Below are 15452 nucleotides of genomic sequence, written 5' to 3'. Positions count from 1 at the left end.
TGTGGTATCCCTGTCAGGGACTAAGCTGTACCCCACCCCATTCCCATACTGAACTTAATCCCCAGAACCTCAGAATATGGCTGCACCTGGAACTGGACCTAGCCCTCAGTACCTCAGAATATGGCTGCACCTAGAACAGGACCTAGCCCTCAGTACCTCAGAATATGACTGCAACTGGAACAGGACCTAGTCTGGCACAGCCATATCTGATGGGAACAGCAAAAGTCCTAAGGCCAGCACAGCTGCTGGACAAAGATCCGGCAAAGCTGAGCCACGTGATGGCCACAATGCCACCTTTGGTTTTCATCTCCACCTGTTTTATACTTGGGGGACTTCTAATATATGTACAATATTGGATTAATGGAAAATTTCTTATGAATCATTTAGGCTGTCTCCCAGGAGGATTGCTTATAAGCTTCCCCAGGAAAGTCCTGAACATACTACCTCTTCTGCGTTTAGGGAGATATCCTTATCTACTTGAACTTTTTCCTTAGACCTTGGAGGTTGTGACACACATAAAGAACCAGAGGTCTCTTTATGAGGCTATGAGCCATTCTTGAAACATCTGTCCCTGTACTTACTCAGGAACGAGACATTCAAAACAAAGTAAACTGAAAAATGTCAACAAGATTTGATGGGTTAGAGGAGTTGGCCACAGATCAGATTACAAGCCTCTTCCCACTATACATCCAGGCAATTATGTAGCGTATACAGCAACAAAGTTAGATTAACTGAAGCTACCTCTGCCCTACACAGAGACTTCTACTGTTGGGCAAAGAATGATGTAAAAAGATGATACAAGAATGAGATGTCAGGACCTCCCTTTCTTAGAAAAGTTAGCTCATGCAGAGCCACTGCAGTATCATGTGACCAAGGAACAACAGAGTGCCAGGGTTAGACATCTAGACAAACCCTATAAGGATATAAAATGTAAACATTGTATTATGCCAGAATTTAAATAATAACTACAGCAGCTTTGGCCTGAGGATTTTTCTTGGGCAATCTGACCATTAAGAGTTAATAATACATTGCTTGGGACATGGCAAAATGCCCAGGGTGGCTTGAAGATTTTGTTTTGGTTTAGTGTCCTTGAGGCCACAAAAGCTACTGTCCTGAGACAGCTGTCATATGCCTCTAGATTCTTAAAAATTGGGTTAATGAGTAAGAATAATAACTCTGTTTATCAATGATGTCAAAACTTGAAGGAAAATAATTGGAAAAGATAACTCTGTTCTGTCATAGTTTATTAATGATGACTAAAAGATGAGCAAGAGGAAGTGAAACACATGTCCAAAAACAAAAATGATATGATCTATGTTTTGGAACAGCATGAATCTATCCCTGCTTACTAAATTCTGTATACATAGAGAAGCACTCTGGCTGCTAGTGAGTCAGGCTGCAAGATTCTCACCACCACCAAGGCCTGGCTCACCTCCTTCCCCCGACAAACTCATTACATCCTATCCACCATTGGGGATGGCTCCCGGCACTAGTCCCCAGTACCTCAGAATGTGACTGCAACTGGAAACAGAACCTAGTCCCCAGTACCTCAGGATGTGACTGCAACTGGAAATAGAACCTAGTCCCCAGTACCTCAGAATGTGACAGCAACTGGAAACAGAACCTAGTCCCCAGTACCTCAGGATGTGACTACAACTGGAAATAGAACCTAGTCCCCAGTACCTCAGGATGTGACTGCAACTGGAAATAGAACCTAGTCCCCAGTACCTCAGGATGTGACAGCAACTGGAAATAGAACCTAGTCCCCAGTACCTCAGGATGTGACTGCAACTGGAAATAGAACCTAGTCCTCAGTACCTCAGAATGTGACTGCAACTGGAAATAGAACCTCAGTACTACAGAATGTGAGCAAAGCTAGAGAAATAGAACCTCAGTACCTCAGCATGTGAGCAAAGCTAGAAATAGAATCCCAGTGCCTCAGAACATAGTTGTGTCTAAACTCGTACTTAACCCCCGGATTCAGGATGTCATGACATCTGGAGACAGGCAGAGCAGTTAAAAGGGGATCAGTGGGCATGCTTTAATCCGGGGTAACTAGAGGTGCTGTATATGGAAGATGTGGACAGAGACCAAGCACAATAGACGACCACACAAAGGCCCAGGGGGAAGACAATAATGAAAGAATCCTCAGAAGAACCAGCCCGCCAGAGCCTTAACCTTGGGCTCCAGGCCTTCAGAACTTCAGGAAAATCAATTTCCATCACCTGTTTTGGTGACCAGAGAGGACAAAGACAGCTCCTGTGACCAAGGCCACATCCCCGGGTCATGGTCTCCTCAAGAGTCGTGGGCTCTTCCCTTTTCCCTTTCGGGTGTGAGGAGGGCGGCGGGGCTCCGTTTCGTTCCGTCAATGTGGGTTCCTCTGAACTGGGCCCCAGCCTTGGCAGAGTCTCTGCTCAAGTGGCTTCACTTGCCGCGTCTTTTCACCTGGCGCCACTTGCAGGGACACAGACATTCGTTTTGTCCCCTTTCAAGCTGCCTAGGATGTTTCTAAAAGCAAGTTCCCTATCACAGGCAAACGATCAGCTCAGCAGGGAGCACCACTCCTGCCGTGTTACTGGATAGAACCTTTCTCAAAATTCCTGATGAAGAGAACTTTTTAGAATATGCAACCAAGCATTTAGCTCTGAAAAAATAGAGGCTCCTAGCCTGCTCTGCCCTAGTAATGATGACATTTTACCTGCTGTGCCAAAGGAAATGGAGAAAGCCCTGCGGAAGAAGGGTATTTTGCTCGCCTATTCATTCATGTAGTGCCAGGTGTTGAACCCACAGCTCTGGGCATGTTAGGCTAACACTCTACCGCTCCATAGTCTCACCCCCTAAACGGAAGGCTATAGAACTGTTTTTGCCACTGTGCACACTTGTTTCTGAAACAATGGTACACCTATTTGTTAGCTTTGTGGTGACGGGGAGATGGTTCTTATTACTTTCCAACTCGTCAGAATCTATCCTCTCCTGGGAGACAAACCTCCAGGCACACCTGTGAGAGATTATCTGGATTAAAGTGAACCTCTGAGAATGTCTGAGGGATTATCTTGATTTTGTTCACTGATGTGGGAAGACCCCTCTTAATTATAGGTGGGTCACGTCTTAGGCAGGAGATCCTGGACTGTATACATGGAGACTGGAAACCGGGCAGTAAGCACACATGAAACTCTTTGCTTCTTGACTGCAGACTCAAGGCCTGGCCACTGCGGCTCCCTCACCGCGATGGACTGTAACCTGGAGCTGTGAACCAAATCAATCTTTCTCTCCCTTGAGTTGCTTTTATTACAGCACCAGGAAACACACTCAGGTGGTGACCAAGTACCTGAGAGGAACAGTGTGAAGAAGTCAAGATTTGCTCAGGCTCCAGGTTTCAGCATCCTTAGCTCACAGTCTGTAGTACTATTGCTACTGACCCAAGATGCGGCTGACGAAAGAGTATCGTGTTACGTAGGAAGCAGAGAGAAGGAATAATAGGAAGAGGCCAAGGCAAGGTGGAGCCCAGAGACACCTCAAGTGAGCTTTCTACCAGCAGCTCACACTTTCCATGGTCCACCGTCTATCTCCTAGTAGTTCATTCAAGTTTGAATTCACTGATTGATTGGTGCACTGAAGCAGGCAAGGCCCTCTCCTCCTTGTTTGTATCAGGAAAACCACGGCTTCAATACTCATTAAAGAATTTTTAGTAAATACTTAATAAATAATAACACCTGTATTCAAAATACTTGACTCCTGGCAGGGAAGCAAGTAGACCGACTGTAGATCTTTACCTCCTCTCCCTCTATTCCAAATCCAATCTCCCGGTCTCATCTCCACCCTCACACCCTAACTCTGTCTCCGTGAATCACACACATCTTCTCTCCTAACTTTTCTCCTCTAGCTCATTGCTTTATCGCAGCCCCCAGCTCCTGCAGCTCCTCCCTGGGAACCCATGGGCCACTCTGAGCAGGGAAGCAGGTGGGCTAACTGCAGATCTTCACTCCTCCCTCCATTCCTCCCAGTCCAATCCTCTGTTCTCACCTCCAGCTCTGGAGCAGACCTTTTGCTGTGGTCTCTCCTCACTCTCTGCCCCCATTCCTAGGGACTAAACAGACCCTGGTGGTCCACCCTGCTTTCCTCCATCCTGTGGACCCTTCCCCCCAAGGCTATCCCCCTTTCTTAGTATCACTTCCCAATACTGAGAAACCCATTTTACCTAGAACCCCATTAGACACACATATCAGGATCCAGAAGAATTTCCTACCAGGCAAAACACCACCACCACATTCTCCTAAGAACCAGGTAGGGCAGCAGAAACTAAGGAACCAAACACCCACCCAACAAATACAAGACCAGATATCAGCACCTAGAAATACTATCTTCCCAATTCCAGATGCCGAAACACCATTGTAAAAATACTATCAGTAACAGCCAGTATGTCTCCAGTAGAGACTAGGAACTCTACCTCAGTAGGCCCTGGGTATTCCAGCATAGCTGAAGGGCAAGAAAAAGACCTTAAAATAGCCTCTATGAATATGATGGAGGTCCTTATAGAGGAAATGAATAAATCCCTTAAAGAAAGCTATGAAAACATAACCAAAGAATGTAAGGAAATGAGCAAAAATTTCAAGACCTGAAAGTGGAAAAAGACACAATAAAGAAAACCCAAACTGAAGGAAATCTCTAAATGAAAATTTTAGAAACTTAAACAGGAACCTCAGAGGCAAGCCTCACTAATAGAAAATAAAAGATGGAAGAGAGATGCTCAGGCATTGAATACATGAGAGAAGAAATGGACATCATCACCAAGAAAATGTTAAACCTAAAATAATCCTAGCATAAAACATCCAGGAAATATGGGACACTGTGAAAAGACCAAATCTAATAATAATAGCAATAGAGGAAGGAGAAGAAACCCAAGTCAAAGGCACAGAATATATTTCCAACAAAATCATAGAAGAAAATTTTCCTACCCTAAAGAAGGAGGTGTGATGCCTATTGAGGTACAAGCAGTATACAAAATCCCAAAGAGACTGGACCAGAAAAGAAAGTTCACTTAGCACATAATAATCAAAACACTAAATGTACAGAGCGAAGACTATTAAAAACTGCAAGAGAAAAAGATCAAGTAGCATGTAAAGGTAGACCTATTAGAATGACGCCTGCCTTCTCAATGGAGACTCTAAAAGGCAGAAGGGCCTGGACATATGTGCTACAGGCTCTAAGAGACATCAGATGCCAGTCCAGACTACTATTCTCAGGAAAACTTTCAATCACAATACACAGAGAAAACAAGAATTCTATGATAAAACCAAATTTAATACATATATATCTATGTATAAATCCAGCCCTACAGAAAGCACTAAAAGAAAAACTTGGACCTAAAGAGGTTAACTACACAGAAGAAAACAGATAATCCCAAACCATAATCCCATACATAATTCTAAACAAGAAAATAAAAAAGAGTGGAAACACACACACACCACCAGCACCACCACCACCACCAACAACAACAAAACAGTAATTAACAATCATTGGTCATTGATATCTCTCAACACCAATGGTCTCAATCCTCCAATTAAAAAGATGCACAGGCTGACAGAATGGATGTGGAAACAAGATCCATCCTTCTGCTGCATCCAAGAAACCCACCTCAACATCAAGGATAGATAAAGGATGGAAAAGATACTCCAAGCAAATGGACCTAAGAATCAAGCTGGGTGTATCCATCTTAATGCTTGACAAAATAGACTTCAAGCTAACACTATTCAGAAGAGACGGGTGTAGCTGGAAGGTTTCTCCAGGATGGCCTGGCCAAGCAGTCCCTCAGCCGCTTATAAAATAATTATTCAGAGGCTTAATATTAATTACCAATTACATGACCTATGACAGGCTTCTTGCTATCTAGCTTTTATATCTTAAATTAACCCATTTCTATTAATCTATAAGTTGCCACATGGCCATGGCTTACCAGTATTTTCACATCTTGCTTCTCCTGCAGGCAGCTTGCAGCGTCTCCCTCTGCCTTTCTTCTTCCTTTCCTCTCCTTGGATTTCCTGCCTGGCTATATCCTGACTCACCATAGGCCAGAGCAGCTTTATTTATCAACCAATCAGGGCAACACATATTCACAGCACACAGAAAGATATCACACAGCAGATGGGGAAGGACATTAAATATCAAAGTAAAAATCAAGAGGATATTGCAATTCTTAACATCTACATACCAAACACAAGGGTACCTAAATTTGTAAAAGAAACACTACTATAGTGTAAATCACACATTGACCCTCACACACTAGTGGGAGACTTCAATACTCCCCTCTCACCAATAAACAAGCCATCTAGGAAAAAAACTAAACAGAGAAATATTGGAGCTAACAGATGTTTTAAACCAAATAAACCTAACAGATATTTACAGAACATTGCACTCAATCACTAAAGAATGTACCTTTCTCTCAGCACCTCATGAAATTTTCTCCAAAACTGACCACGTACTCGGTCACAAAGCAAGTCTCCACAGATACAAGAAAACTGAAATAACACCTTGCATCCTAGTTGACCACCATGGATTAAAGCTGGATATCAAAACCATTAGAAAGCTTACAAAATCCAAAGAGTTGGTTCTTTGAGAAATCAATAAAACTGACAAACCCTTATCCAAATTAACTAAAAGCTAGAGAGAGAATATCTAAATTAATAAAATTAGAAATGAAAAGGGGGACATAACAACAGATACCAAGGAAATCCAGAGAATCATTAGGTCATACTTCAAAAACCTATACTCCAGCCGGGCGGTGGTGGCGCACGCCTTTAATCCCAGCACTCGGGAGGCAGAGCCAGGAGGATCTCTGTGAGTTCGAGGCCAGCCTGGGCTACCAAGTGAGTTCCAGGAAAGGCGCAAAACTACACAGAGAAACCCTGTCTCGAAAAACCAAAAAAAAAAAAAAAAAAAAAAAAACCTATACTCCACCAAATTTTAAAATTTAAAAGAAATGATAATTTTCTCAATACATACTACTTGACACAGTTAAGTCAAGATTAGATAAGAAACTTAAATAGACCTCTAACACCTAGTGAAATAGAAGCAGTTATTAAAAATCTTCCAAACAAAAACAAACAGACAAAAAAAAAAAAAAAAGCAAGCAAACAAAAAACCCAGTACTGGATGGTTTTAGCACAGAATTCTACCGGACTTTCAAAGAAGAGTTAATGACAATACTCTTCAAATTACTCCACAAAATAGAAACAGAAGGAACATTTCTAATTTCATTTTATAAGGCCACAGTTACCCTGATGTTCAAACCACATAAAGGCCCAACAAAGAATAATAATCATAAATTAGATTACTTTATGAACACAGATGCAAAGATTCTCAATGAAATACTTTTAAACTGACTCCAAAAGTATATCAAAAAGATAATTTACTGTGATCAAGTAGGCTTCATCCCAGAGATACAGGGATGGTTCACCATACATAAATGAATAAATGTAATCTACCATATAAACAAACAGAGAAAAACACATGATCATCTCATTAGATGCAGAAAAAGCCTTTGACAAAATCTAATACTCCTTCATGATAAAAGTCCTGGAGAGATTAAAGATACAATGGACACACCTCAATGAAACAAAGGCAATTTACAGCAAGCCTGTGGGCAACATCAGCTTAAATGGAAAGAAACTAAAAGCGATTCCACTAAAATCAGGAACAAGACAAGGCTGTCCACTCTCTCCATATCTATTCAATATATCACTTGAAGTTCTAGCTAGAGCAATAAGACAATTGAAGGAGATCAAGGGGATTCAAATTAGAAAGGAAAAAGTCAAAGTATTGTTATTTGCAGATGATATGATACTATATATAAGCAACCGGGTGGTGGCGCACGCCTTTAATCCCAGCACTCGGGAGGCAGAGCCAGGTGGATCTCTGTGAGTTTGAGGCCAGCCTGGGCTACCAAGTGAATTCCAGGAAAGGCGCAAAGCTACACAGAGAAACCCTGTCTCAAAAAACCAAAAAAAAAAAGGAGCTGGATACAAAATTAAATCACAAAAATTCTACATGTGAATGACAAATGGATAGAAAAAGAAATCAGGGGAAATAACACCTTTTGCAATAGCCTTAAATAATATGAAATATCATGGGGTAAGTCTAACTAAGTAAGTGAAAGACGTACGTGATAAAAACTTCAAGACATTGAAAAAAGAAATTAAAGAAGATATCAGAAAGATCTCCCATACTCATGGATAGGTGAAATTAACACAGTAAAGATGGCCATCCTACCAAAAGCAATCTACAGATTCAATGCAATCCCCATCAAAATTCCAATATAATTCTTCACAGACCTTAAGAGGACAATTTTTAGCATCATGTGAACACAAAAATTACATGATAGCTAAAACAATCCTGAATAATGAAAGAACTGCAGGAAGTAGCACTATATCTGATTTCAAACTGTGCTACAGAGCTGGAGTAATAAAATCAGCACAGTATTGCACAAAAATAAACATGTTAATCAATGGAATTGAACTGAGGACCCATAAATAAATCCATATATCTTTGGGCACTCAATTTTTGATAAGGGAACCAGAAACACGATGGAAAATATACAGCATCTTCAATAAATTATGCTGGTCAAACTGGATGGATATATGTAGAAAAATCCAAATAAATCCATATTTATTAGCCTCTATAAAATTCAAGTCCAAATGGATCAAAGACCTCAACATAAAACCAGATACACTGAACTTGATAGAAAAGAAGGTAATAGCCTTGAATTCAGTGGCACAAAAAAAAAAAAAAAGGCTTTCTGAACAGAATACCACTAGCACAGGTACTCAGATGAACAATTAACAAATGGGACCTCATTAAACTGAGAAGCTTCTGTAAGGCAAAGGACACTGTCATTCAGACAAAGCAGCAGCCTTTAAATGGGAATGGGAAAAGGGTTTTACCAACTACACATCCAATAGAGGGCTAATATACAAAATATATAAAGAACTCAAAAACTAGATGTCAAGAAAACAAGCAACTCAATTAAAAACTGGAGTACAAATCTAAATAGAGAATTCTCAAAAGAGGAAACTCAAATGACTAAGAGACACTTAAAGCAATATTTACCATCCTTAGTCATGGAAGTGCAAGTCAAAACTACTTTGAGATTCCATCGTACATACTTCAGAATGACTAAATCAATAAAACAAATGACAGCTCATGCTGGCTAGGATGTGGAGTAAGGGGAACACTCATCCATTGCTGGTGGGAGTCCAGTTTTGTACAACTACTGGAAATCAGTGTGGCAGTTCCTCAGAAAGACGAGAATGGATCTGCTTCAAGATCCAGCTATACCACTCTTGGGCATATAACCAAAGAATGCTTTATCCTGCCCCAGAGACACTTGCTCAACCATGTTCATTGCTGCTCTATTCATAATAGCTAGATACTGGAAACAGCCTATATGTCCCACAAAGAAGAATGAATTGTTGTAGGAATTTAGCGAAGTCACTGTATCTGGGGTAAACATTAGAGTAAACAGTTGTTTTCTAGAAGTACTTTGACCTCGAAGAGTCATTGTGGAAAACAGTGATTGTTTTCCAGGATATGTAGAATTGTTTTACTGAAGGGGTGTTACAACCTTCGCATGACTTTGGTCACAAGACACCTCTGGCACATCTGAGGCTCTTGGATTATTGTGTGCTACAAATGGTACACAATAAAGGATTAAAGTCATGTGGGCATGTGCTGCTTTCTTTAGTGAGACATATAGATTAGATTAGGGGCCTTGGTTTGAGGAAATACTTTATCCAGAAAACAACTTTGTGTAAAATCAATAAATATGCCTTTGTATGGCGATTCGGGGTTCAGTTCAGTTCAATTCATCGGAGGCTGGGCTTCCCTGATGCTCCACAGGCCTTAAAATTTCATCTTCAAGTGACCACTTTCTTTAGCTGGCTCACAAAACACAGAACACCCGACAATGAATAAAAAAAAAAAAAAGTGATACATTTATACAATGGAGTTTTACCCAGCTTGTTAAAATAATATGAAATCATGGTAAATGAATGGAACTAAATATAAAATCACCCTGAGTGAGGTACCCCAGACCCCAAAAGACAAATATTGTATGTATTTGCTTATATGTGGATATTAGCTGTTAAGTCAATATCCAAGCTATTGGATCCATAGAATCACAGAGGTTAGGTATAAAGCAAAGGCCTAGGGGTTACAGACAGATATTGTTAGGAAAGGGAAATAGAATAGATAGTTATGGATGGATAGAGAGCTGGAACAGGAGTAGCAAGTGGGGAAGGGGAGGGGAGAGGGGGATGAGGACAGGAAGGTGGGAAGCTAAGAAGAAAAGTATTTGAGGGGTAGTATGGAAAACTAATATAGAAGTTGCCTAAAATATATGTGTATATGAAGGAGCTATAAATGAAATCGCCAAATAACGGGGGAGACAGAATCCCAGCTGTCCATTTCTTGCCACGAAATGAAACTTCCAGTGCTGGAATTGAGTTACAACTAATTGAGTTGTTGGCCAAAGGGGTCCCATGGGAACCCCCAAACAACCCAGTCTGTAGCCAAGACTATAGGTTGCCCTCCACAAACCGATGGCAAGGTCCCATTGCTAAAGACGACACCTGTACAGCTCACTGAACATGAAGTGGAGCTGATGCCAATGAAGAGCCTTTACTCCTACACTCTAGTCCCTTCAGTACAGGAAGGTACTCTGCATGGTACCAAAGAAAAACATAAACCCCAAAAGATAAATGTAAACATCAAGTCAGGCACAAATCCTTTGATCTACAATAGTATCCTGGTTGCAAGATACGCTAGGGCAAGGGTGGCACAAAACTTGTGGGGTAGCCAACCAATATCTGACTTGACCTAAGACCCTCTTCAGGAGATGGAACCCACACCAGACACTGTTTGGGTGAACAAAAACCTGAGAACAGATAGCCCAGAGACCTAGGGTAAAATCAAGTTCTACTGGTCTAAAAAAACAAACAATCCCCCGCAAAACACATAGCAAGAAAATGACTCCTAATGACATTCTTCTATACTCACAGATCAGTGCCTTGCTCAGCCATCATCAGAGACATTTCCTCCTGCAGCAGGTGGGAATAAATACAGAGACCCACAGCCGGGCATCATGCAGCGAATAAGACACTTTGAAACACTCAGCCTTTAATGAGCTGTCTCTATCACATCTCTCCCTATGGAAGAGTTGGAGGGAAGAGTGTAAGAGTCAGGATGGAAGCGACCAAGAAAACAAGGCGCTCTAAATCAACATAATCAAAGCTCATATGAACTCACAGAGACCAAAGCAGCGTGTACAGGGCCTGCATAGGTCTGCAGCAGGTCCTCTGTACTCATATTATGGCTTCCAATTTAGGGTTATCATGGGACTCCAGTGTGTGCAAACGAGTGGGTCTCTGATTCTTGTGCCTTCTCTTGGGCTCTTTTCTTTCTGTTTGTCTTATCCAACTCCAATGTGGTAGTTTTTGTATTGTTTCATTTTTTTTCTCCCTTAGAAGCCTGTTTATTTTCTAATGAGAGACAGAAACAGACTGGCTCTAGATGTGAGCGGAGGGGAGGAGAAACTGGGAAGTGGGGGGAGACTATAATCAGGATATATTATGTGAGAAAAAAATCTATTTTCAATAAGATTCTAATACTTAGATATTTGAAAAGCTGGGGAGCGGGATTTTCTAAACTACTTAAATATGTTCTAAGTGTATAATTTCAGGGGGCTTTCAATATATCTCTATTCACCTGTCTACTGTTGCTTCGATGTGGGGGAAAATGGTGCCTCAGCTTGACTTTTCTACCTTGTCATGTTTCATGGGTTTGATCCATGAGAAGCAGTCTTTCATTAGGGCCGAACAGCATTTGATTGACACCGAGGCAGATGGAAATTTATTAGGAACTTTCAATAGACCCTTTGTGAAACCAGTAGATGAGACTGAAAAAAAAAAAAAAAAAAAAAAAAAAAAAGAATGATGATCTAGTCCAGACAGTGCCCTTGCTGTGTTTTCTCTGTAGCACAGCTTCTAGCTAGAGGAGCCACAGAACCCAGGTATAAAAATAAACAGAACTTAACTCAAGGGTGACTCAGATCACAAAGTGCTAAGCCAAGCTTTCAAGTGACAGATATTAAGTTCCACCCATACCCTATAAAGCAAGCGTGCAACCTTACTATGACAGCAGAACAAAAATGGAGAAAACACATAACAGTGTTCCATCTTTTTCTGTTTAATTATCATATTGATACAGTGGCATAAGCATACGATTTATAAATGTGTTTGTAAGTGTCTGCTTAAAATCTTTGGCTGACTCTGATGGGTTATTAAAGCTTCAAAAGCACAGGGGTTGTGGGAAAAGGAAGGGAGGGAGGGAGGGAGGGAGGGAGGGAGGGAGGGAGGGAGGGAGGGAGGGAAGGAGGGAGAAGAGGGGGGAAAGGAGAGAGAAGGGAAAGAGGGAGGGGGAGGGAAAAATTCTCTATGGAAAGCCAAGTTTTAGCTCTTCACAAATTAATTCTTCGGTGTTCAGTTTGACTTCAAAGAAAACAAAAACAGGATGTGAGGGCAAACGCCCGCACAGCCTTTTCAGAGTTAGGCGACTGTGTACATTTGGTTGCCTAGTCACCTCTCAGAACATTTTAGAAATTTGGAATGTAGTAGGAGACCTAAGGGACCACCCACTGGTACAGGGAGAGAGAGAGAGAGAGAGAGAGAGAGAGAGAGAGAGAGAGAGAGAGAGAGAGAGAGAGAGAGAGAGAGAGACAGAGAGAGACAGAGAGAGACAGAGAGAGACAGAGAGACAGAGACAGACACACAGACACAGACACACAGACACAGACACACAGACACAGACACACAGACACAGACACACAGACACAGAGAGAGGAGCAAAATGAGGGTCAGCCAGCTCCTCCCCATTTCTGCATGCTGCCTAGCACAGGCTAGGTGTGACAGCCATTTGAGCCACTCAGCTTGCCTCTCAGAGACATTTCAGAGTGTCACATTAGGCAGGAACCTTTGAATTGAATGTTATCACAGCATGCAGTGTTTGGAGGTGACAGAAACACTCCAGGCAGAGATGAGCCATGCAGACTAGACAGGGGAGTGCCTGGAGCTCAGATCGCCCAGCATGGCTCTTCTCTGGTGCCACCAGCAAAACAAGAGCTCAGCCTCAGGCAGAGCTATGAGCAGTGTACTTATGTATTGCCTGGACTTTCAAGCAAATGGCTATGGAAATACACTGGTGGAGTACAGAACTCATTATAGGGTTCTGAAATGGAAGCTGCTTCCAAGCTACTGTGTAGTACTTTTTTTTTTTAAATAGGATTTTCTACAAATTAAAATTAAAATCCAAGCAAGGGACCCATGGAGATGTGGCATCTCTACAAATGTATCCTGCATCCTCCATCTTTTCCTTTCAAAGGCAGGGCAAGTCCAGACCACCATCTTGGCTGTGCTGAAGTTGTACCAAAGCAGTTTCCCATTCCTGTACAAGCCTCCAGACGACAGAACACTTCAGTTCTCTGAAATAGCAAGAAGAAACTGATGACGTCGGCCTGATACTTCCTGCTCCATTCTGAACCGTATCTTTACCTTTACACATTAAATACCTGTCAGGTGCTGCTGCCTTGCTGCTTATTTGTTTTGAATATCCATCAGGGGATTGGATAAATCACATGCTCTATCAGCTGGGACTTTTCAACCTCCTGGTCAGCTCACATAAAGCCATTCAAACACCAGAATTCTCCAGGTGACCACAAGTGCTGACTCCTCTGGACCATAGCCACACTGAGAGGGCAAAGCTAGCAGATCTTGCCTTTCACAGGACTGTGGACTCCAAACTGGGTTTCCCCCTTTCATCCCAGAAAATAAGGAAGCAGCCAAATCATTCTCCCAAGAGTGATCTTCAAGATGCACAGAGAATGTCCAACAGCCCCAGCTAGGAGGTATTTGTCCTTCCCTGCATACCCTGCTTCAGCTTGTGGCAAAATCTGTCTGTCTCCTCACCATTAAGGACACACACATACACATTTAACCAACTTGCATTTTGAGAAATGAGGGTGAAGTCCTGATTTACTGTGACTTGAACGACGCACTTGACAGTTCCAACAGATTGCTGGGCTTGAAGCATGTCCGTCATGTTTTATGGCTGGGGCCATTCCTGTCTTGGCTGAGGAGTTAAGAGTGGAATTTTAACTATGGATTTCCTTGTGTTTAATAAGCTAAAGTCAAAAAGGCCACAGTCTACTTTCAGATACACATGAACAACTTCCAACTGGAGTTACTCGTGTGTATCTGAGTTTAGTTGAAACACTCCGACTCTTAGGTACTTAAAAAAAGAAAAAAAAAACTTTTTAACATGCATATGGAAGAATAAAAAGGTATGAATAAAATAATCAAACCTGTTAACTCTTTTGAAGTGTTTGATTTTCAAGGAAACCATCCCATCTGGTCATTTCATCTCTAGACTTGCTCGTCTATTCCATCCTTACACACATGGGCCGTCTCTGAGCCTGGCTTAGAAGAAGGCTCCTTAGATTGCCCCCCCTGTTGTTATTCAAGGGACTGCTGTGGTATGGGAGAACACAAGGAGCCCGGACTCAAAAGAAGCAAGACCAAGCTCCTTGCTGACAATAGTTAGACTTGGGCACTTTGGTCTTTCTAAGTGTTCAGCCATCTAGAAACTACTGGCTTTGCCATCCGTACAGTATGAAGAGTTCAGAAGATGAACTTTACACAGCCCTTCTATTTAAAGCATGTTCTGGTTCTTAAGGCTGTGATGTGCCTTCAGTAGATAGCAGGTATTGAAAAAAATATGTGCATGCACACACACACACACACACACACACACACACACACACACACACACACACACACATGCATACGAGCACCTAGTAATAAAAATGAAGATAGTAAAGACAAGCTTACCCAACAATGATTGCAGGACAATATGGAGCAATTCCTTAGGAGAGGGATTCCAATGAATATTAATAACAATGAGCATTTATTTGTCTCCTTTGATCCAATAATCCCACATATAGAAGTTTGCTATAGGAAATTTGAAAAATAACAACAGAGTGGAAAGCAAGTGAGATGAACCTGAACTCTTAGGAAATGAGAGTTTAAGCTCCCTATATATTCCTAACAGAATGATACTTAGGTTAAATTTGTGTAACGTGAGATGAATAAATACGAGTTGAAAATACATATTCTGCTTGATCCCATTTTGTAACAACCACAAAAATATTAAAAACAACTGGAAAGAAATTGAAGACGTTTCTTTCAACAGTAATTGCTAGAAGATACTTTGTAAAGGATTATTTGAAATTTTGAAGTATCATACCTGAGCTAAAACATCTTGTTCAAATAACTTTATGATTAATCAAAACTCTACCTTACCTATCCCTTCGAAAACAGTATGGAGACATTTTCTTGGGTGGTTTGATC

Source organism: Peromyscus maniculatus, chromosome 4 (assembly GCF_049852395.1).
Source record: "Peromyscus maniculatus bairdii isolate BWxNUB_F1_BW_parent chromosome 4, HU_Pman_BW_mat_3.1, whole genome shotgun sequence".
In the NCBI taxonomy this organism is placed as follows: domain Eukaryota; kingdom Metazoa; phylum Chordata; class Mammalia; order Rodentia; family Cricetidae; genus Peromyscus; species Peromyscus maniculatus.
Note: the sequence above shows the minus strand (reverse complement) of the source record.